The sequence below is a fragment of the Marmota flaviventris genome, chromosome Y (genome assembly GCF_047511675.1).
Source record: "Marmota flaviventris isolate mMarFla1 chromosome Y, mMarFla1.hap1, whole genome shotgun sequence".
NCBI lineage: Eukaryota > Metazoa > Chordata > Mammalia > Rodentia > Sciuridae > Marmota > Marmota flaviventris.
In genome coordinates, this window is record NC_092519.1 from 9,328,308 (window position 1) to 9,350,050 (window position 21,743).

Genomic DNA, 21,743 nt, shown 5'->3' on the forward strand with positions numbered 1-21,743 from the left:
ACCTTTAAAACTGGAGTTGTTTGGACGCCCATTGGCAAGATGTCTTGGGCAAGCACATTCAGATGCATATTTGGATCCCCACCAGCTGTGCCTAGAAAGCCCACAGTGACCTGTGTGACAGACAGGGCTTCACAGGCATCACTATATGTCTGAAGCTCTCCACTGATGGCACCTATGGACAAGTTGTGGAGGGTGCTCTGAAACCAAAAACAAGAGAGAGGCTTGGGTCAGCTATCGCTTTTCTTACTTGATAAGAGCCTGTGAGCTGCTAGCACAGGCAGGGCCAACTATCCAGCACCTATGGTAAGAACTGATGCTTGTGCTTGAGCTTATGCAGAGTGTGGCAGCATTTCAGATTTTGTACAGAAATGGGCCCAAGCTAACTGAATCCTCCACATAACCAATGTGTATGTAGAGAGGCACAAGAGACTCTTCAACTGTTGGCAGCAGAATCTAAGGAGCAGAAGTGAGTTCTTGACCTGTAGTACCTGAAGCAGTTGCTGATCTGCTGTTGGATCTTGGTATCTGGTCATGATACCATCATTAAGGAAAAAAACAAACAAACAAGGAGTTGGTCTGTTCTCATCAAGAAAGTTTGGTGATCTGCCATCCCACTTGCCTCTCTGAGCTTTGGGCTTCCTAAGCTCCTTAGGGAACCAGAAAGCCTGGTGCTCACAGCAGACAACAGAATGAGACTGGACTGTCCTTATGTATGTGGATGGAACCATCCTGCAAATGAGGGTTTATCATGATCCCATGTGCCATTTGTTCTTGATATCCATAAAAAGATGTTCAAAGTTTCTGTCACGTCTGCATATCAGCATGGGTATTCCCAAAGGTGAGAAAGAAAAAAAAAGTTATTTGAAATTAAAACCATAGTGGAGGCTTCCATCTGATGACAGATATATGTATTTATATTCTTCAGCAGTGACTCAGTGGAAGTACTAAGCCAGACAGTTTATTCCTGGCCAACACATGTAGCTTTGTTGTCTCCTGATGTCTCTGTTCCACCCCCACATTTTGAACACAGTAATACAAGAAATTCAGCCTGGCTACAGTGGCCTTGTAGAATAGTGTATCTGAGGACCACAAGAGCAGAAGAGCACTGAAGAAGCAGGAATGGAATATGCATATTTGTGATCTATCCAGCAACACTGAGCAGAGACTGTGCACAAGGTTGCCACTGTCAGGATGAATTAAAAATGGCCTTGGACTCAAACAACTGACAGGCTGATTGTGAGCAATGAGGGGAAAATACATCTTAGTATAACACCTAATTGGACCTGAAATGATGAGTGAAGGTAATGAACAGTGTAGAAGTGCTACTGTACTCAGGGAGTCAGAAGGCAGGTCACAGGTTTTGATGCAGTAAGGAAGGAAAGGGATGGAGACAGCTGGGAGGTCGGGCTGGGGCCAGGTGACAGGGCCTCTGTGCCAGACAGTGAAGTGTGGTAGAGGCCATATAACACTGTCCACATGCTGTGGACTGACTTCTCCTTTCCAGGGGTGCCTGCACAGATGCTCCCTACAGGGTGGCATTCTAGCAGGAAACTAAGATGAAGTGGTGCTGCTGGCACTGGGCAGCAGAACTAACAGCTGCATGTTCTGAACTAAAGGCATGGCCATGGCAGTTAGAAGATTAGGGTATGGGGAAGTCTTCATGGTGGTTCCTGGGTATGAACTTCATATGCAACTGAAGGGATAGCATATGTGATGGGTTTTCTTGTTTGTGCCATTAAATGTAGTGGAAACTCAGTTCACTAGGACTTGATGCTGCTCTGGGCAACAGGTGCAGATGTTGATGGTGATGTGGAAGAGAACTGGGGACACCTCCCAGCCCAGAGAAGGTGAAGGGACTATAGACCACCAGTAGGGAGGAGATATCAGACAAGACCCTGGTGTCACTTCTGTTCTCCCTGAAATTCATAAGGGCTGCTCATAACTGATATAAGCAAATTTTTAGCTGAGGGCCCATCCTACCTTGAGGGTCAGCCAGGGCTTGCCCTGGAGGAAGCAGTTGCTGATCTGCTGCTGGAGCTTTTCCAGGTCAAATTTCTCTAAGGTCTCCCCACCTTGCTCCACTTGATACTGGCAGTTGGAGAGCATAAGTGGAGTCAGGTCCTGCTCCACTTTGTAACTGGCAACATGCAAGTCAGTGACCTCTGAGACATCCATGGAATAGCTGAGGGACACAAGATACAGTTGTTGGTGTCCAGGGCATGTATGTGGGACTTAGGGCTTTGAGGCATATGCCCTGCTTCTGCCTTCATAGTGTGAGTAAGTGAAAACCATTTGTAAACATGAGGCTTTCTTGAGGAAGGGTGAGAGAGGGTTTGGGGGACAGGAGCTGTTGCTGGCTGGAGTCTGCAGCCCAGCTTGGTAAAAGGGATGGTAGGTTTATGCAGTACCTATTGTTTTCCTTGGAGAACTTCTCCATCGTGTGAATGATTTCATTGTGTATATTAATCAAATAGCTGACTAATGCAGTTGAGCAGAGACCCAGGCCCTGACACTGGCAGGATGACCTCAAAATCTGTGTCCAGATCCAAGTCAGAGTTGCAGTAGCCTTTAGGTAACTTGATTTCACCTTTAGAAGACAGGGTCATTCCTAAGCAGAGGGATGTTGCACCAGGCATGTGGGTCATAGCCTGGAGGCAGGGAAGGAGGAGGGCAGCCAAGTGCAGCCATCTTCGGAGAGCTGGGCCCTGGTTATTAAGTTTCCAGTGCTCTTAACTCCTTTCTGATTCCATATTTATAGATTAAAGATGACTGATGGTTACTTTTGTGGTTGGTTCATGCAGCACCTCCATCAACAGGTTGCACTGTCACACACACACAGCAGGGTGCTGGCAGAGCCATGTGGAGGAGAATACTTACTATTGGTCTCCAGTGATCACCTCAGCACATTCCATGTGGACAGGAAGATGGTGATCCTTTTGGGAATAGCTGCCTTAGCTCATCTATTGAACAAAACACTTGGTAAGATCCCCATGAAAACATTGTCCACCACTACCCTGACCAGTGTCAAACCACAAGGTGTACTCCCAAGAACCTGACCCTGCACCTTCCCACACTCAGAAGCATGCCTGAGTTTCAAGTATGAGGCTGTATGAGAAGCTGGAGATTAGGCGGGCTTTCCAGCCACAGCAGTGACTAATGGCTCATCTCTGGGATTTGGTATTCTTTGCCTCATTCTCTACCTTAGGACCTGAGCCCCACCCTCATTACCCAGCCTGAATGATCCTTTTGAACCACCAAACATGGATGGTTTTCATCTTTTATTGGAGCAGACAGCGATCATACCTGAACTGTGACTGCTAATAAAATTCCTGATGGAACAGTATTCATCTTCAGGAATATTCTGGAATCATTTCACTAGATCCCCTTGCAGGGCCAAAATCTAAGGCAGGATTTCACCAGTCTCAGTTCTGCCTGCTGGAGAAGAAAAGACAGTTGAGTAACATTTCCTCTATTTAACTGAGAAACAATATGGGTTGTATAGACTTGGAGCAGGCTGGGGACTTTCTGAGTAGTTTAATTTGGTCAGTGGGTTGTTTTACATGATTATACCCTGAAGCTTGCAAATGGGAAAGGGGTAGTCTCACCATTTCCTCAAGTGGAGCCATCTCCATATATCTTCAATATGTTAGACATGCCCTACACATGAGGGATTTGGATGAGGAGAACCAAGTCCCTTCCCTCTTCCAGTGAAAAGCTGCCTCAAGGACTGAGCTAGGCCTCGTCTCTCAGTTTACACAAGAATCAACTATAGATGACCAAAGACCCAGATGTAAGACTTGACTTCTGAAGCTATCAGCAGAAAAATACGGAAAACACTCCAAGATATTGGCATAGGCAATGGTTTTCTGGATAGGACCCCAAACCACAGGAAGTAAGAGCAAAATAACAAATGGGATTACATCAAACTAAAAAGTTTCTGCACAGCAAAGAAAACAATCAACAGAGTAAAGGGACAACCTACACAATGGGAGAAATAGCTGCCAACTCTTCACCTGACAACAGGTAAATATCCAGAATATATAACTAAAAAAATTTAACAACAAAAATATCAAAATATTCAATTTAAAAATGAGCAAGTGATCTGAATAGACACTTTTCAAAAAAAGAAATATAAGTGGTTAGCAAATATATGAAAAAAATGCTCAATGTCAATAGCCATCAAGGAAATGCAAATCAAAACTACAATGAGATTTCATGCCCCCACAGTTAGAATTGCTCTTAATAATAATAATAATAATAATAATAATAATAATAATAATAATATAGGTGTGTAATCCCAGCCACTCAAGAGATTTAGGCAGGAGGATCACAAGTTCAAGGCCAGCCTCAGCAAGTTGTAGGCTAGTCTAGGCAACTTAGTGAGACCTGGTGTTTAAAAAAAGGCAGGGGATGGGTGCTATAGCTCAGTAGTATAGTATTGCTTGCTTAGCAAGCCCAAGAAGGGTTTAATTGCCACTAGTCCTCTGCAACCAAAAGATGAACCCAAACATAAAATAATAAAGATGAAGAGAAAAAGAAAATATAATATATTGCTGATAGAAATGTAAATTAATACTTCACAATGGAGAATAGTATGAAGGTTTCTCAAACTAAGAAAATCTACCATGTGATCTAACTACCCCACTCCAAAGTAAATCAGCATATCAAAGAGGTACTGCAGGCCCATGTTTATGTGGCACCATTCACAATAAACAGGGAATCAGCCTAGAAGCTCATCAGCAGAAGAATGAGTAAAGAAGATGTGGTTTACATACAAAATAGAATATGATTCAACTATAAAAAAATGAGCTCCTGAAATTTTCAGCAAAACAGATAAAACTAGAGGATTTTATGTTAAGTAAAACAAGCCAGATCAGTGCAAGCCAGATCCATGAATACATGGAAATTTCACACCGATTCCCATTATGTGTACAACTAATGAATTAATAAAAATAAATAATTTGGGAAAAAATTTTTTTAAAAAATTGACTCTTGGGCCCGCTGTTTGGTACGAGGCTGCTTAAAGGAAAGACCAAGGCCTAATGCAGTGGTAGCTGGTGTGATTTGGGGTTTTGTTCCGAAAGGCCAGGATACAGAATCCTCAGTCAAATGAAACCATGTATTGATAAGAGATCATAACACTAACATGAAGTTCTTTCTAGTTTCTAAATTATTTTGCTCCCTGCCAGCTGTCATACTGGTCCATGAGAGAGGTGGTGAGAACCTCTACTGTGGCCCAGGAGAGCTCAAGTGGATAAAAGCTGGAGATGGTTTCTGGGCCTGGCAGGTGTGACTCCACATCCTGCTATCCCATCATGAAGCACACTGCCTCCAGCCTGCAGGGCACAGGGAGGGCTCTGGTTTGGTTTTGGTGTGCATTCTTGATTGTTCAGCAGGCACTTGCTGGTGACTACCTGCTCAGCTTCTGAGGATGAAGATAAGGCATCACAGCTGAGTGACCAGTGTGATCTGTCCTTGCCTTCAAGTTCCTTATAGATCACAGCTAACCTCACTCATGTGCTTGTTACAATGCCTAGGACTTCAGCAGATGTGTCTTAAGACCTCTGTGCTGTCCCTAAGACACATACTACAGGCCTTGCATTCAGAATCACAGTGCTGATGGGGCTAGTTAGGGTTCTGCCTCTAAGAATGATGATTTTGAACCCAAACACAGAGTCTCTCAGTCCTCCTCAGGGGAAGTCTACTAGGAAAAGGGGACAGCCCATGAAGCAGACACACCATCTGCAAGAATTCCCAGAGCATGGGCACTATCTAATTGCTTTTCTTCTGCTCCACAATGTGCTGGAGGTACTCAACTGTGATCTTCTTCCTGTAGCTTCAAATCTTTGAGCAATGAACCATACTTTTCTGGGGCAGTTGGGTCAAGAAGCTTGCTGGGTCATCATATAAGATTTTCACCACAGGTTGGAACTGATGTGCTCATCCTGGCTGATGAGCATGCTCACAGTCAGCATGATCATATTTAGATGCTGGATAAAGAAACAATAATGCATTTTGCAAGTGAGATACTGCCACAACCAACTGGGCAGCACATGGCCCCATGGTGGCTCCTTAGGAATCTGCCTGCACACACTGGATGCTTGCTTTCACTATTTATCACTGTGATTAGAGAGTTCCTTGTTGATTGTTTTTTTTTTTTTTTTAATTTATTTTTTGCCTCCCAAAACAGAGCAAGACTCAGGGGCATTTAGTTCACTGTCCTTTCGCTTCCTAACTTCCCTGTCATGCTGTGGATAGTCAGCTCTGTGATGTTCTCAGCAGAGAAGTAATGAATCAAGAGAGATTGCCAATGTATTTCTGGAGGGTTTTTGCCTCTTACTTTCACATCCCACTGTAAAAAGCAGTGGAGAGCAAGCTGGCACCTTCCCTGTGAGAATTCCTGATGATCTTTATCTAACTTATAACCAGTGCAAGAGGGACACCTGAGAATAGGAGAAGGAGGGGTTTCCCCAGATGGAGCCTCTGACATCCCTCCTGAGGACAGTGGGCCAACAGTGCTCAGAGATGAATGGGACCCTCTCCTGGACAGAGGGCTAAGGAGCAACCACCACTCACCACTTACCTCCAGTTCAGGTAGAAGAAGAGCTTTGACATGTTTTCCCCAATTGTTTCTCTGTCCTATGGTTGACAATCTTGCATTGTAATTTAAATGCCCTACAAAGAAATTCAAAATGTGTCTGTTACCCAAGAAAAAAACAAACAGCAGTCTCTATACAGTAAACACTGAATAATGTTAATAGAGATAGTCCTTCTTTGGGGGTGATAAGTTCCTAAGTTAACCAGATACTGACAACACCAGCCTTCTGACTTTGTGAAGATACTGTAGTAACTGACAACCCTCCAGACCACAACTGTTCTTGAAGGTATTCTTAAACAAATGGCTAAAGATAGGACACAAACTAAAAAGCCTAGGGGCACAGAGATGCTGACAGCTACCAAGAGTTACCTCACTGCTGCCCCCAAACCTGTAGGCAGAAGTTGGCCTGGGGAGCTGGCAACAGTTTAGGGTTCCTGGGTCCAGATGCTGTTGAAACCACACCAGAACAAGAGGTGTTCAGCAAAATCAGTGTTAAGATTGGAAATACATGCTAATGCTGTTTTCTGATGAAGACACACCTGAAGAGAAACAGATTCTCTGGTGGTGGTAACTGACAATTTATTGCTACTGCTAATATCTGTATGCTTTTAAATAACATTGTTCTACCATGGTTGTTTTAATAGATTTTTGCAGGTAAGCAAAAAGAAACTGAAATTCCTCCTAATGCCACTCAGATAACCACTTACAGAGTCCCCTCACAGACCTTTGCTTTTGGCATGAATTTAAATATTTAGAGTAGAAGAGTTAGCTAGGCAGACAGTGTTTTGTAGCCTCCTTTGTTTATGTAAAAAATTGTGGACATACACACATCAGGTTAGGGTACAAGTGTGACATCTCTGGAAAGCAGAAGTAGGACACATGTCACCTCCTGGGGAGCCATGTGCTCCTAGGGCACAAGGTTAATGCTGGATGCACAAGCACCAGGTATCAGTGCTGCAGGCCTCAGCCAGGCAGGTGGTGTGTGGAGGAGCACAGCATCCCCTTGAGCCCCTATAAGGAGAGTAGAGTGCTCACTCCCACTCATCTCATGCCATTCACCAGGAGCTAAGGGAGCCTGGTCTCTTGGCAGTCATGCCCAGCCCTCATCTCTTGCTTACTCTGGCAGGGAGTGGGCGCTGCTATTTGAGAAGGCAGCACAGCATAAGGTGGACCACATGGGTGGTCTCATTGGCACTCTTTCCCAGTGTCTTTGTTAACTGCTCCAAGTCTCTCCAGATGTGCTGCTGCAGGAATCCTTTTGGGTGGCCCACTGGAGACTTGATGATATTTATAAAACAGCCTGTGGGGGAAAGAAAACAAGATGTGCAGTGGGGTCTGTGTGTAGAGGATACAGTGAGAGGCTATGGGAGTGGAGCAGCAGCATGGGGGAGAGGGTGATTTCTAGGTGAGGTCTGGGTGCTCTCAGCATAATGCAGGCAGCAGAAGAAGGGAGGCAGGTGAGTGGAGCCAGAGACTGCTGGCTCTGATGTCATCTGGGTGCAGCAGGGAATGCTGCCCTGCACCTCCTGAAGTCACCACAAGGGCACAGGTAATAGGGTCCCACTGCCGCCCCATGCCCAGGTGTGGGCAAGGACAGAGTTGTATACTCATAGTAGACTTTATGATCTGATTGTTACACCTTGTATACATGTGTTAAGATGTCATACTGTAATAAATGTGTAATTGCTGTTTTAATATCAGGTAAAACAGATTTTAAAAATTTTAAAAACAAAGTGGATTTTTCATAATCTGAGGAGTAGTTCCCCCATTTCATCATATGTCCAAAGGGGGAAAAGTAGGATCTATAACTTTTGTATTACCCTGTGGATGAGGTAAAATCCTGAGGTGGCTGGGACGTTGTAGACAAAAGGAATGATTGTAAACACAGCAGGTTCTTCCTATTGTAACATAAGAGAGTCTAGCAGTATCATCTTATACCTCGGGATTTTGGGTGGCTCCCAAAAGCATAGGCAAATAAGTGAGTAGCCGGATGAGAATGAAGATGACTAGGGTCAGCTCTGGGTCAGATACCACTACAACATCTCATGTGGGTGGCCCAGCACATGGCAAGTCTTGGTTCTGTCTGTGCTGGCTCTGGAAAAGTTGAGAGAATGCAGGGTGAAGACTGGATATGTCTGTTTCTCCTCAGCTCCAGGGGCCTCACATCATAATGATTAGGTTCCCAGTTTTTTTTTTTTTTTTTTTTTTTTTTTTTTTTTTTGCATGTTTTTGGCATGAGGGACTTAATCCAGGAGCTCAACCACTGAGCCACATTCCCAGTCCCCTCTTTATATATATATATATATATTTTTTTTTAGACACTCTAAGTTGCTGAATCTGGCTTTGAACTTGTGATCCCCTTGCCTCAGCCTCTTAAGCCAGTGGGATTAGAGGTATGCACTACCACACCCAGCTAGGTTTCTAGTTTTAAAGAAAACACAAAAAGTACTGGTTATTCCAAGCCTAGATCACATGTTCCCAAGTCCTCCTCTTCAGACCCACCCTGCTGGCTGGCCAAACCCTGCAACATTCCCAGGGTTAAGTGGCTGCAGTGGGCCAAGGACACCTATACACTCCAAGTAGACTTTATTATCTGAATGTTACAGCTCACTAATATGGCCATTAGTTCAGGGTATCAGGGTGGAGGCCAACACTTCCCTCAGGACAATGAGTTTGGAGCATTTTTGCATCCACATAAGGGTTGTCCACATTATTCTCAATTTTGCCAAATCAAAAACTGAGATATACAATCTGGCAAAAATTTTTGAGATTCAAGGACATTGATGGTTTGTGGAAATAACAGCCTAGACTATTTTAAGATTTGTAACAGAAGACCCAGATATATGGTGACAGTAGAAGATCCTACCTGTCACATTAAGGGAGCACTGGAAGCCACACTCATCTCAGCATCAAGAATGGGACTATGAGATCAGATTTTTATTTCTGTTTATTTTTTTTTTCAGTTCTGGGAATTGAGCTGGGGCCTCACATGTGCTAAGGAAGTGCCCTACTTCTGAAATAAGCCCCCAAGAATTTTCTATTTTTACTTTGAGACAGGGTCTCACAAAGTTTCCCAGTCTGGCTTCAAACTTTCCATCATCCTGCCTCCCAAGTAACTGGGATCATAGGCATATACTATGCCTAACTAGAGGTCAGATTCTTAACTGGTTTTTGAATCTGGTTCAGTAGACCTTCTGTATCTGAAGTTCTGTACCTGTGGATTCAACCAAGTGTGGATCAAAACTATTCAGAAATAATTGCATTTATACTGAATAGCAGCATTTTTCCTTGTTGCTATTTCCTAAAAAAATATGATAAGTGAGTATTATATAGCATACACTTTGTACGAGATATGTATATATATATATATATGTGTGTGTGTGTGTGTGTGCGCGCGCGCGCGCAGGAGGATGTGTGCAATGGTACACACCTGTAATCCCAGTGCCTTGGGAGACTGAGGCAGGCAAGAGGATCACAATTTCAAATCCAGCCTCAGCAACTTAGTAAGACCCTAAGCAACTTAGCGAGACCCTGTCTCTAAATAAAATACAGAAATTGTCTGGGAATGTTGCTCAGTGGTTAAAACCCCAAAGGTCAATCTCCATTACATATATAAATAAACAAACAAACAAACAAATAAATAGATAGATAAATAAATAAATAAATAAATCTATCTCCACAGGAGGATATTTGTAGATCACAAACAAGCATTGTGCCACAACATATAAAGGAACTGAAGGTGAAGTCACATCAGGGCTCCATCCCTGTCTTCTGTTCACTTTATGGAGCAATTCACTTTAGTCCAGCAGCATATTGCTCAGCAAATGCAGGTGTTATGAGCAGTATAGGAAATGCCCTGGTGTTCCAGATAAGCTGCATCTGATCATCCCTCAGGGCTCATCACCCATGACTCTTTCCTGTCGTCTCCAGTCCTCTGGTATCCAGCCCACATTCCTCTCTGGCTAGTGATCCAGCTGAGGGTCTCTGTGGCTGAGAGCCCTACTGCAGGGCCAGAGAGTGAGGTGGAGCTCCCAGCCACCAGCACCATGGCATCCCAGGAAACTTGGGGAGTGCCTGCAGACATTCTCAGACATCACACTGGGCTAGGGGATGCTGCTACTGGCACCCAGTGAGCTGATGCCAGGCATGCTGCTAAATATCCTACAATGCACAGAAAGACCTGCAATAAAGAATCATTTCTAAAGTGCCATTTAGATACTCAGTTGGAACATGCTGAGCAGCCCTCAGAATGTACTTCTGTCTCTCAGATGAATGAGACATTTTCTCCAGGACTTCCTGATGGGAACGCACATTTTGAGCTCCCCAAACACCAAGAGTCACCTCTCTTACAGAATATGAATGAATATTGGGACAAAATATTCAAAGAACAACAGGGCACATGTTAGTTAATGAGTTTCCACCAAATGACCTATGTGGGAAGGGAAGTTGCTATCCTCCTCTCTGGTCCTGACCAACAGAACACACAGCTCACATCCTCAACACCTCACCAGAAGCCTCGAGCCATGTCATCAGCTAAATTACTTGACATATTCCTGGAGCTAACTGAACACATGCCACCAATGAAAAGTGTCTGAATTTGGCTTTACACAGCAGACAGAGATTAGATTCCAGACACACACCAGGGATAACTTGGTAGCAGGAGGGATAGTGTTTTATATTTATCTATTGTCTTGGATTTTTACTTTTTTTCTATTTTGGCAAGAGCACATTTTAAAAAAACTTCAAAAACTAGTTTTAGAACATTATTTACTCAAGGCAACAGCACAACTCACATAAAGTCATGGGTTATATGGCTTTCCTATCTAGACTATAGGAAGCTCTCTCAGGGTCCAAAAATCCCTGGATTGTGACTGGCCTTTCAATGAGCCTCAGCATGGTCCCCAGTGGCATATTCTGCAGAGCAATAGCACAGCCCAAAGGATCTTGTACCATGACTACACAGGGAAATGATTTTGTAATTTAGCCAGCAAGTATGTGGCCTATGAGCCATCTGGCTCTACCAACTGCCAAAGGCAGGGAGAGGCAAATGTCACCAATTGGCTCGCGAATGTGTGTGTGACATATAAGGGCAAAGCAATGTCTTTAAAACTTCTTTCTTTTTCCACATGGAAAAGAAACATCTGTTAATTTTACTGAATGAAGCTGCATTCTGTCAGTTTTCAGAAACTCTGCCACTGCCTAAACCATATGGTTCAGATGGGTGGCAGAAGAAAGCAACAAAGAGGCACCCAGCTTACTCCTAGTCAGTTGATGAAGAGCATGTAGAGTTTGGTCTTATCTTTAATAATGAACGCCTTCTTCTCTAACAGGGACAAGTAGGCCTGGATGTAATCTTTTACTGCATGGAAGCTGTGGAAAGAGAAATATTATTTCTGGTAATGTCAGGATGGCAGAATCACCCTACACAAAAGAACATCTATTAATCAACCATCTGCCCATATATTTCTCTGTGTTTATAAAGGTATAATACAAACATATGTAGGTATATAGATTTAACACTTTTCATTAAAAATATGTTTGCACAGTCTTGGAGGAATGTGAAATTCCATATTGCAGACCAGCTATTCTCAAACATATTGATCTCAGGCCCTATTACAGACTTGAAACTTATTGAGAACTGCAAAGACTTTTTGTTTATGTTGGTCAAATATACACAAGCCAGAAAACAAAGACAAATGCTGAACAATTCCACTTATGTGAGGTGCCTGTGGCAGTCAGAGTGATAGATAGAAGTAGAGTGGGGGTCTCCAGAATGGCTGGGGAGTCTGTGTTAGGTGGGGAAGGTGAGTACACTCTGAAGCAGGATCTGGTGGTGGGTGGCACTACACTCAGTGTTTGATGCTGACAACTACACATTTAAAAGTGGTTATACAGTGCATTTTGTATTATGTATATTTTAGCACACTATTAAAAATGCAGCAGTGGCCCAGTGGTGGGGTACTGTTTGGAGAAATTAGGGTTAAGACAGAAGGGAAAGCCAGTTCCCTGTGACCTGTGGAAAAACATGCATGACAGATATGAACCATGAGAATTGGCCTCCTAGCATACTTCTCTGTAGATTCCCTACCTGCTTATCACTTCTGGTTGTCATGTCTAATCCTCCTGTCAGACCTGACAAGAAGACTTGAATACCCACATGATCTGACTATGTTCATCTTTTACCAATATCCAGGGAGTGTAGGCTAACTGTAGAAGGCAGCTCTGAAGTGGTAGCCTGCACTTAAGTTCCCAACCACAGGAAGATAGCAGCAAGATCAATGTAGGACAGCAAACCTTCCCAGGCATCATATAGCTAATGAATGGCCCTGGGGCATCCCTGGAGCTCAAAGGGGAGCACAGAATAGAGACCAGTGTACAGCACAGGCTTCAAGCCTGGGAAATAACTGGTAGCATCTGTGGCTGTGGTTACTTGCATAGAGATCTTATTAAAAGGAAATGAACCAGAATCCTGAGAAGTTTTTGAGGTCATTACATTGGGGAAAAAGTCTCCCACCACCTACAAATATGCCCATGCCAGCTTGCAGGGCCAGAAAACCCATCTCTCAGCTAGCAAGCTACTTGACCACTGGAGACCACACTGGACCTGGCTGAGTGGCCAGTGTATCCCCAGAGATCTGAGGGTCCTGGATGGGACAGGAAAGACTTGGAGAGAGCTGTGTCAAGGCCATGTGGGAAAGTGGTTCAGGATACCTGTGACCACAGGGACAGACACATACTCCTTTCCACCATTTTTCTCTACTTTTCCTTAAAGAACCTCTGTAACAGAAGTTCACTCCATGCTTTGAACATAGCTTTGCTGCTCTAAAGCAGATCTGTTTTCCTCTCCTCCCTGATCTCCCTAATCTCTCCTTCCTAAGCTCTGGGAAAATAGGTTTGCCCTGAATTGCCTCTTTAAAAAACCCTCTGTTCCTTGATAGGTGAATCACAGCCTCTGGGACAGAATCCCTTGTGTTTCTCCTTTGCTAGCAAAGCAAAAAACTTCTTTTTCATTTTTTAAAACAGCAACAACAAAACCCCTCTAAGTTCCATGGCACATATGCACACTCTGTGAAAGTTTTTCCACTGTGTTTAAACTAGATGAGGCCAAGGGACTTAGTTTAGTTCAATGAAATATGAGCTGGAGTGTGTGTGTGTGTGTGTGTGTGTGTGTGTGTGTGTGTTGGTGCTATGTTCTTTTTTTTTTTTTTTTTTTTTTTTTTTGTACTGGGAACAGAACTCAGGGGCACTCAACCACTAAACCTCATCCCCAGCCCTATTTTGTATTTTATTTAGAGACAGGGTCTCACTTAGTTGCTCAGTGCTTTGCTGTTGCTGAGGCTGATTTTACATTTGCAATCCTTCTGCTTCAGCCTCTCAAGCTACTGGGATTACAGGCATGTGCCACCAGCCTGGGATGTGTTCTTAAATATATTGTGTTCAGGGGCTGAGGTGAGGCTCAAAGGCAGAGTGCTAGCCTAGCATGCATGAGGCCCTGGCGTCTATCTCTGGCACTGCCACCCCCTTCTTTTGCTCCCTAGGCTGTGACAGCAGGGATAGACTTTGAAGACAAGTAGCTGGAAGGTGGTTGTTGAAGAGGACGGAAGGTCAAGTGAGAAGCAGTGTGGGTACCAGGCACCTGGGAGCTGTGAGCAAGCCCTGGCCTGTATAGACCATCCTGCATAAGGCCTCTGATATTCTAGTAAAAATCTGGATACACTGGCATCTGGTATCTATGCAAATCTTTGCTTGGTGTGCTTGAATGCATTTCAAAAGCTGCACATCTTTCTACAGTGGCCTTTCTCAGATACCCTGACAGTGGGCACTTTGAAGGCCAATGGCCTTCTACCCATGGGATGTGCTTATGTGATAGTCACCCTAGCCCAAGATCACAGGGTGAAATAGGTGGAAATGGTGTTGTGCTGAGTGGCTATTTATGCTGGACAGCCTGGCCACAGAGATGGTGGATTTCTCTGAGGGGATTAGTAGCATTGTCATCAGCTTTATCTAGTGTTGAGGGCAGAGGCTCAGTTGTTTTCTTTTCCTGTAGTCCCACTACAGCATGTATTTTGAAGTTCCCAGCTTTAATGGCACTCTCCTGCATCACTACCATCCTGCCTAGGATGGAGGTGACTTTGCCTCTGAGGGCTAGGCTGCTGGCCTGTTCTAGGTCATCCTGGATGTGGGTGGAGCCCACTTCTCCAGCCCTTGAAAAGCATCCATAAGCAAGTTCCCTGCAGAAGTCCTGTTGTGTACAGTCATTACTATCCCTAAGTGACATGCCCTGACTTAGTAATCAGGGAGTGCCAACTCTAAAACAACTGAGCTTATCCATGCTATGGCTGTCCAATAAGCCACATTCCCTTGTGTGACTCTGTGAAAGCCCAGCACTGACCTGCAGGTGAGGGTGGAGTGGACTCCTGAACTCTGCACCCCAGTGCTTACCATGTCTAGTGAGAAGACGTACTTGGTCACCAGCTGGCACAGCTCAAGAATCTGGCTCTTGGTCCCCAAGAACACATGCTCCCAAAAGAGTGCAATGGAGAAACCCCAATTCCACTGGCTTCTGTCAAAAGAGGGTGTCAGGAACTTAGCTTTGACAGAGGAGTCTGAGACAGGAGGAGGGGATGAAGAGGGCATGTGCAAGGCAGCATGGGAAGGTGAGGTGACAGAAGGAGTTATCCACAAGCTCTGCCCTCAGCACTCCCCCAGCTCTCCATGCAGGTAGGGCTCAGTGTCTCACTTTGCTACCTCAGCATGCACTGCCGCTGTGCCCACTCTGCCACTGTGCCCACTCTCACAATCTTGCACACAGCGAGTCCCTCTTGACTCTCATAGCCAAGCATAGGTTGGGACACTCCCCAACCCTGAAAGTCTGCTTTCTCTGACCACCCCCATTCTTTCTAGTGGCTCCCTACCACCATAGTGATTCTCAAGGTGCTGCCTGCCTTTCGATGGCCCTGGGGCACCACCCTGCATGTGGTCTTCCACTTTCTCCCGCATCTAATGAGATGCCTGGCACTTCATCAAGTGCAGAGTGAGTGCACAAACAGCCCCTCCCATGTCAGGAGCACCTGTTTGTCCTGCTGCCAGGTGTGCCATGACCCATAGTCCACTGATGAGCACAAGCCGAGCATGCAAGGGAGAGCCAGGCTCTGGGTCTCACATGACCTCTGCAGTGACAGCTCTGACTGTGCTCCTGCTATCTTGCAAGTACCCATCTGAGCATACAAGCTCCAGCGGTATTGACTGCTTCTTAACCAGCTGCAGCCAGGACTGGTGACTTGGCTTCAGGGTGTCTCTTGTTAGCATTTCAGCACAGGTCATTGCAGTGAACACATCTAATGTCTGTAAAGAGGAGGGTGATCACATGACCCCATAGGTTCTCTGCCCTTCCACCCACCCTCTTCATTGGCTATGGCTCCCTTAGGCCAGAGGTCCTGACAGAGGCATTGTGTCCTTGTATTCCAGGCTTGTAACCTGCTCCTTGGGGTCTTGAGATACAGGAAGCGCTAGCCAGCTGTTCCCAATACTTCTGGGCTATGCTGGCTCCCATCCCACTGAAGGGTCTTTCCTCTGATGGCAGGTCAGGGCCTGGGCCTCCTGAGGGGCTGTACCATCTCACTGCCAGCCATGTCGTGCTTCTGTACAGCTTCAATGAGGATCTGCAGAAACTGCAGGTGGATGGTCAAGATTCTGGAGAAGTTGTACAGCTGGTCCTGAAATGCTGATAGGCCATGTGCACTCATTCCCTTGAGCAAGCAGAGCCCATCCTCAGGCTTCCCTGATGTGGTGAGCCGTTCCTATAGACCGTGGCCGCCATTAGAAGATGGTGCCGGCTTCCACTGTGGCCTGTGATAAACAACTCCTTTTATGGAGAATTGGCGCGCAATCCCTTACCACCCTATGAGAAAGATCCACGTGGCAGCTTGGGATTGGTATGCGGGAGGCTTTATTAGGCTGTGCTTGGGCGCTCGGCGGGGAGTCGCTAGAAGATGATACTTGAATCAAGGCCTGAATAAACTGCTGAAAGAAGAATCCTGTGTCGTGTTTTCCCTTGCTGGCGAGGGGTCGCGACACCCTGAGGCTGCTCAGAGGTCAGACATAGGACCTCAGGGCCATCTGCAGAAATGGGGGTTTTCAAGCATTTTCAGTATGTATTTTTGAATCATAAAGAGATTTTTTTCCTGTGGGAATTCAGAACTATTCAAAAACCACACACAAAAAAATACAAATTAGACTTCATATCTCCCAACTGCTTTTCAGTAGAGCCTCTAGATATTTTCCTAGCCATGCCTTTCCTCAGAATCATCCTCAAATGAGGATCACTGTGTTCCTGATTTTTTTTCACTCAAGATTAGATTATGAATATTCTTTTATCACTCATTATCTATAAAAATATTGTTTTCAATAGTTGCAAACAACCATTTTAAAATTGTCATACTTTGTCCCTTCTTCATTTATTTGGACACTTAAATTGTTTCTAATTCTTTGCGATCAGAAACAAAGCTGGGAAACCTTGCTCTGAACATCTGCTCAGAACTCACAGTATAGTCAGCAGCTATGGGGGGCAGGCTTTTCAACCACCTTGCCATGTGACCACTGCTCAACACTTGCTCAGGAGGCCTATAGGCCTACCCTTCTTTTTGAAAACGTGGTTTTGCCAGATGAGCAGATAAAAGTGGCATCCGAAGACTATTTACATTCTCATGACTTACTGAAGGGCTGAGCATATAAGCAAAGTTTTCTAGATGCCCACACAATTATGCCCTGTGTAGCTGGCTTATAATTTTTACCCACTTTCAAACTCAGGGTAATTTCTGCTCTTTTCCTAAAAACACTTCTATAACCTTCCATTATGCTGGCTAGAATATGTTCTCACACATTTGTCACCTTCTTTTTCTGTGCTGTGTTTGACTACTAAGCATCTGAGTTTCCATCTTGGGCTGGGCTGCAGCTCTATTGACAATACTAGCCTAGGGTGCCTGAGACTCTTGGCTTTTTTCCCAGCTCCAGAAACAAAAAAATATCAACCTTGCCACTGAATTTCACTTATTATTCTTACCTTAAGAGGTCAGTTACATATTTACCTTAATGTTGTCAAGAGAAACTCAACAATTTAGAGGTTGCTACAAGGAGCATGGAGAACATTTCAAGATAGTAGAAATGTCCGATTCAAGGAGGCCTTGGGAAGTAAAGTGTATTGGACCTGTGTTCTTAGCAGCTTGGAGGATGTTCTCAGCCTAGCATTTTGTAGGCTCCTTCTATTCCCCCCAGCAGCACCAGCTCTTGGAACCTGAGTTCCCATGTTTATCCCCAGTCCATACTGTGCAATTTCACATTTGACCTTGAGTGGATACCTAATTTCAGCTCCTCCCAGGTGGACACTTTCATGGTCAAGAGCAGGAATTCCCTCAAGTAGCACTGAACAAGCTCATGCTGCTGATCTCCAGGGAGCTGGGCAAGAAAAATGCCCAGGGGAGTTTGCTGGAAGATTAGCACTAACGTCTCTGACCATTCTGTGAGGTGAAAGCCAGAGTGGCTTGAGACCTGTGAAGCCACAGCTGAGAGAAACTCACTTCTTTGGAAGGAGCCACAGGCTAGTGCAGCACCCTAGGGTGACTTGGGGACAAAATGCCATTGGCTACCTTATGGGAATAGAGAATGGTGGATGTATATACTAGGGGACACAGAAAGGAAGACAGGATCAACATTCAATTTAGGTCACAAAAGCCACACTCACTCAAAAGGAAAAAACTTCTAAGGTGGCCTGAATTTTGTGCTATACTTGTGCTATAATATATATATATATATATATATATATATATATATATATATATATATCTCCCTGGGTTCCCAGGGAATCAGGACTGAGTGGGCTGCTCTTTAGGGCTGGGGTCAGAGACTATGCCAACCAGAGAGATTTACCTACCAGCAGATGGGGAGTTGGCTCCTAGCTGCATAATTTGCTGGACAAGCAGGGCCAGGCAGGGCATAGTCCCAGGTAAAGAAACATCCTCTCAGCAGGAGACAGACTGCTTCACTTTGGTTTTGGACAAGTGGCAGAATGTAGACCCAGGAAAGGAAGTTTACTTTGAACATACTGGTTCTCTAAGTAAATGTTGATAAGATGATTTCACATGTATGTGAAAGATGACTTAAAGGGGATGTTTCATGGGTGTGAGCCTCAGGATGTGTATGGTCAACTTGCAGCAGAGAGCAATCTCTGTCCCTGCTGGAATATGATCCAGTTCACCAGCCTGCTGGCCAGTGTGACACCAGAAATCACCTCATAAACTCCCTTCATGGTGTAACTTAAAGGCTTCTGACCTACTGGAGATTATCACTCCTTCAGCAGAAATTTCAAAATGAAGGCAGGACATGATTTGAGCTTATTCACAGCAAAGTGTGAAAACTACAAGCCCAGAAATTACCAGGTGCTAACTGCTGTCTGCCCACTGATGGACAGGCAGTATCTTTGTGGGTAAAGGCTGCTTCACCAGGCTGCATTGGACCCATCTTGAACAGGGCTCATGTTTTTTTATTTGTGATGTACTGGGCCTGGACCAAGAGCTCTTCCACATAGTCCCTGATTCTTCAGCTGAAGGGGACACTGTTTCAAGCACCCTTGGGAAGGCTCATATGGTTCTGCACCACGATGGAGGTCATCTCACTCTTGGATCTGCAGTGCGGTGAGGTGAACTGAGAATCAATTCCTGATATGATGCTCTGAAAACCAGAGGACATGTGCTCAGAAGGCGCTGTGGGCCAGGAGTGGCTCTGCAGTAGGGTGCTTGCCTGACATGTGTGAGGCCCTGGGTTCCATCACCTGCACCACATCAGTGTTTATACAAATATACTTCACAATAGCCAAACTATGAAAGCAACTTATACACCCTTCAATAGATGAATGGATAAAGGAACTGTGGTACATATACACAATGGAATATTACTAAGCATTAAAAGAGAGTAAAATTATGGCATTTGTAGATGGATAGTGTTGGAGAATATTATGCTAAATGAAGTAAGCTCATCCAAAACAAACAAACAAACAAACAAAAGGCTGAAAGTTCTCTCTGATAAGTGGATACTAATCCATAATGTAGGGGCATAGGATGAGTAGAGGAACTTTGGATTGGGCAAAGGAGAAGGAGGAGAGGGCAGGGGGCTTGGGAGTAGGAAAGATGGTGGAATGAGATGTACTTCATTACCCTAGATAAATGTATGATTGCATGAATGGTGTGATCCTACTTTGTGTACAACCAGAGAAGTGGAAAAATTGTGATCCATTGTGTACAATGAATAGAAGAGCATTCTGTTGTCATGTATAACTGATTAGAACAAAGAAAAAAAAATAGGACAAAGACAATGTACTGAGGCTGCACAGTCAGCTGCTATCTGCCTTCCTGGCTAGGTCTCCTGTGTATAAGAACTGGAGGGCCCAAAGTCTTACACAGAACCAAGTCTCCAGTGCCTGTACCTGACCCTTATTGGCCTATGTTCCAGAATTGAAATCCCTGCAATCTGCACAGGAAGCCTGGGAGGCCCCTACAGAACTGGGATCAGCATCAGGGAATATGAGAATGCTTAAGGATATGTTCTCTCCAAAGGGCATTGTTCCCACTGCACATGGAGTCCAACATGGATTTCTGAACTATACCAGGTGCCCTGAGAGAAGGAAATAAGGAGAAAGGAGACAGAACAAAGACCTGTCAGGATGCCACATCCTCTAGGTTATAGAAGGAGGTGGCACAAACATTCCTTGGAAAGCAGAGTCTATGTTCTCAAGCACAGGAGATCTACTAAGGGTGCCATGTGGATTTTTTATTTACCTTATGTTATTCATCACAAGTGGAATGTTCAGCAAATTGGTATCACTGAAAATAAATATCGATAGGTCCTGGGCCCAGGCTGGTGAGTGTGGTCTGATCAGAAGCTCAAAGTTGCCATCTCTATTGATGAGAAAGATCATGCTGGCCAGCAGAAGGGTGACAGCACCTTGGACCTGCTTCTAAATGGTGTGCCTGAAGCAGAGATGGGACAAAGAACAGGAGAAAGAAGACAGTGGCTCAGCACCATAGCCACTGCCCTAAGATCTTGACACCTCCTTCCTCTGTGTCAAGGAGCCTTCTAGTCTATAAGCCAGGGCCATAAATTGAAGTTTCCATCACTTTTAAGTACAAGAGACTCACAAATGCACTTGTCTTAAGACCAGTTAGCAGGACTTGATGGAACTTAATTCTACATCTAGTAACAGTAACTAGTACCTTGAAAAGGTGAAGACATATTCACTGTTTTATATATAAATGTTTTTTCAGAACAAGCCATCTAACTTCGATGAACAAATCAAATAATGACCAAGTTTACTAAAATAAATAGATATTGCAAGAAAAAATCAGCTGTAGATACAATATAATAAAGATGAAGAGACCAAAGTAAATCAGATCTAGATAAAGTTAAATAAGAAATCATGTTTATTTATGGGGCTGTGGTTTTAGCTCAGTGGTAGAGTGCTTGCCTAGCATTTGCAAGGCACTGGATTCCATCCTTAGCACCACATAAACATAAATAAGTAAAATAAAGGTATAAAAATATTGTGTCTGCTAAAAAAATCACATGTTTATTTGCAGTTCAGATTTTGAGAACTTTAGAATGACAGTGGTTAATTGGTTGAATTACCTACATCTCACTTTCATGTTAACATGATATATGTTTATATAATAACAACATTCTACAATTTCTTGTAGCAAAGAACAAGAATTACTAAGTAATTTTTTTTTGGTTTTATTGATTTTTTTTTTTCAAATACACGACTCAAGCCGTAGCGCCCTCGCCTGGCATGCGTGCAGCCCAGGTTCAATCCTCAGCCCTCAGCACCACATACAAACAAAGATGTTGTGTCTGCCGAAAACTAAAAAATAAATATTGAAAAATTCTCTCTCTCTCTCTCTCTCTCTCTCTCTCTCTTTCTCTCTCTTTAAAAAATACATGATGGTGGAATGCATTACAATTCTTTTTAAACATATAGAGTACAAATTTTCATATCATTGCACAAAGATGCAGTGAGCTCAGAAACACTGTCTTCCACCTCCTGACACCCCTCCATGGAGTCAGTAATCTGCCCAGCCATACTGCCTGCTAACCATTT

At 44.2% G+C, this 21,743-nt stretch overlaps 1 pseudogene; it reads right to left on the bottom strand.

The window, feature by feature from the left end:
* The window catches only part of LOC139703566 (E3 ubiquitin-protein ligase RNF213-like), a 145,156-nt pseudogene that overhangs the window by 82,163 nt on the left and 41,250 nt on the right, over positions 1 to 21,743 (bottom strand).